This window comes from Bos indicus x Bos taurus, chromosome X, assembly GCF_003369695.1.
Source record: "Bos indicus x Bos taurus breed Angus x Brahman F1 hybrid chromosome X, Bos_hybrid_MaternalHap_v2.0, whole genome shotgun sequence".
Taxonomy (NCBI): Eukaryota; Metazoa; Chordata; class Mammalia; order Artiodactyla; family Bovidae; genus Bos; species Bos indicus x Bos taurus.
The window spans coordinates 127,329,577-127,332,078 of NC_040105.1; positions in this window are offsets into that span (position 1 = coordinate 127,329,577).

Here is a 2,502-nt window from a genome sequence, read left to right on the forward strand (position 1 = left end):
CATTGATTTACACATTTTGTCTGGGTATGTCTCTGAGGAACTCAAAATTTTTGTCTCTGTGTTCAATTGTTTGCAACTCTATGGACTGTAGCCTGCCAGACTTGTCTATCCATGGGATTCTCCAGGCAAGAATACTGGAGTGGGTAGCCATTTCCTTCTCCAGGGGATTTTCCCAACCCGGGGATCGAACCCAGGTCTCCTGTGTCTCCTGCATTGGCAGGCAGATTCTTTACTGCTTGAGCTATCAGGGAAGCCCTGTATCCTAAAGGTGTCTCCTGTTTCTGTGAGTTAAATAAGCAAAAATGAGAAGTGAAATATGTGAGCCAAAATGTCTTAAGTTTTTAAATTTACCAAGGGAGTTAATTTGTTATTAAAATTTTTGAATAGGTAACAGTTACATGCTTCAAAAATAAAAAACTAAAAAGGTATACAGTGAAAACTCTGCTCACCATCCCTGCCCACCCCATTGCCTATCCACTCAGCCCTGTACAAGTGACCACTTTTATTAGTTTAAATATACTTTGTTTCTCCAAATACAGATTCTTATTTTAGTGCTTTATATATAAATGGTAACATAGGCTATATGGGTTGGCCAAAAAGGTCGTTCAGGTTTTCCATAAGCTATTACAGAAAAACCCAAATAAATTTTTTTGGCCAACCCAATACTATACTGCACCCAGCTATTTTCCCACTTAACACTATATCCCGGAAGAACTTTCTATATCAGTAAAGAGTATCCTCATTCTTATTAATTTTTATTAACTTAAAAGTGAGGTTGACCATCTTTTCATAGAACTATTTATTTACCTTTTTGGTTCGCCATCCCCTGCTTTCTGGTGAGTGGGTGTTTTTTTCCTTATTGGCTTATAGGAGCCCTTTGTGATGTGAGTTGCAAATATTTCCTTTCAGTTTATCATTTTTCTTTGACTTTACTTATGGTGTCTTTACCATGCAAAACTTATTCTGGGGTAGTTGCATTTATGAATCTGTTATGACTTCTGGATTTTGAATCATAGAAAACACTACCCCACACCAAGGTAACAAATCATAGATACACATGCATACAAGCACCAGTTAGCATTTATAATGAAGAGTCCATTTACAATAGCAAAAATTTTTAAAACTCTAGGTTTTAGAGGGGTGGAAGGGAGGTTCAAGAGGGAAGGGGCATATGTATACCTGTGGCTGATTCACGTTGATGTGTGGCAGAAACCAACACAATATTGTATAGTAATTATGCTTCAATTAAGAAAAAAAGTATATCAGGAAAAAAAAAAAACCCTAGGTTTAAACTTAGAGTCCCAAAACCTTTATAAGGAGAATAAAACAATCCAGGGAAACACAAAACTAGACCTGAACAAATGGAAATTGTAGTATTAACATCATAAACATTTCCTATCATTCTAACTTGTATAAATTTAACACGATCCCAAAAAGAATACCACAAAGTGTTGGTGTTTTTTTCCACCTAGATGCGTTGATTCTAGAGTTCATATGAAGAAATGCTCATAACTAGGAAATCTTGAAGAGTAAAGGGAGAAATGTTTCCAGAAATTAAAGCTTTTATATAACTCCAATAATTGCAATAATGTGCCATTGGTCCTTGAACAGACCAAAGGAAAAGAACTGAAAATACAGAAATACACCCAAATATACCCAGGAATTTAGGTAGAGGTGTCACCTCCAAACAGTGGAGAAAAAAATATACTGGCCAATAAATGGCATGAAAACTGGATAGCCATCTAGAAAAAAAAAATGAAATTGGATTGATGCATTTCAACAGGATGAACTCCAAATGAATAAAAAATTTAAAGGTAAAAAGATGAAACCATCAAAGTGCTAGGCAACAGTATGGAGAATTAATTTCTTTATAATCTTGGAAGGGGTTAATTCTTTTTTTTTTTTAATTTTTTAAAATTTTATTTTATTTTTAAACTTTACATAATTGTATTAGTTTTGCCAAATATCAAAATGAATCCATCACAGGTATACATGTGCTCCCCATCCTGAACCCTCCTCCCTCCTCCCTCCCCATACCATCCCTCTGGGTCGTCCCAGTGCACTAGCCCCAAGCATCCAGTATCATGCATTGAACCTGGGGGGTTAATTCTTTATTATTATTATTTTTTAAATTTTTTGTCTTATATTGGAGTATAGCCAATTAATAATGCGATAGTTTTAGGTGGACAGCAGAGGGACTCATACATATACATATATCCATTCTCCCCCAGACTCAGAATGGGTTAATTCTTGATGATTCAGTAACAATATTTCATATCAAAGACTAAATTGGTAATCTGTGTCACCCCTTGACAGTAGTTATTTATCCTCCCATCTTCAGTGTGTAATTTCCCAGTTTTGTACAAACATCCCCCCCCTCAACTAGTTTTCAATGTTAGATCCCCAGAATCATAAAAATACTTGGATTTTTCCCTTTTAGAGATGACTTGATTGAACTCACTTAAGTTCTCCCTTTTAATTCAAGTCTGCTGCGTTTTGACA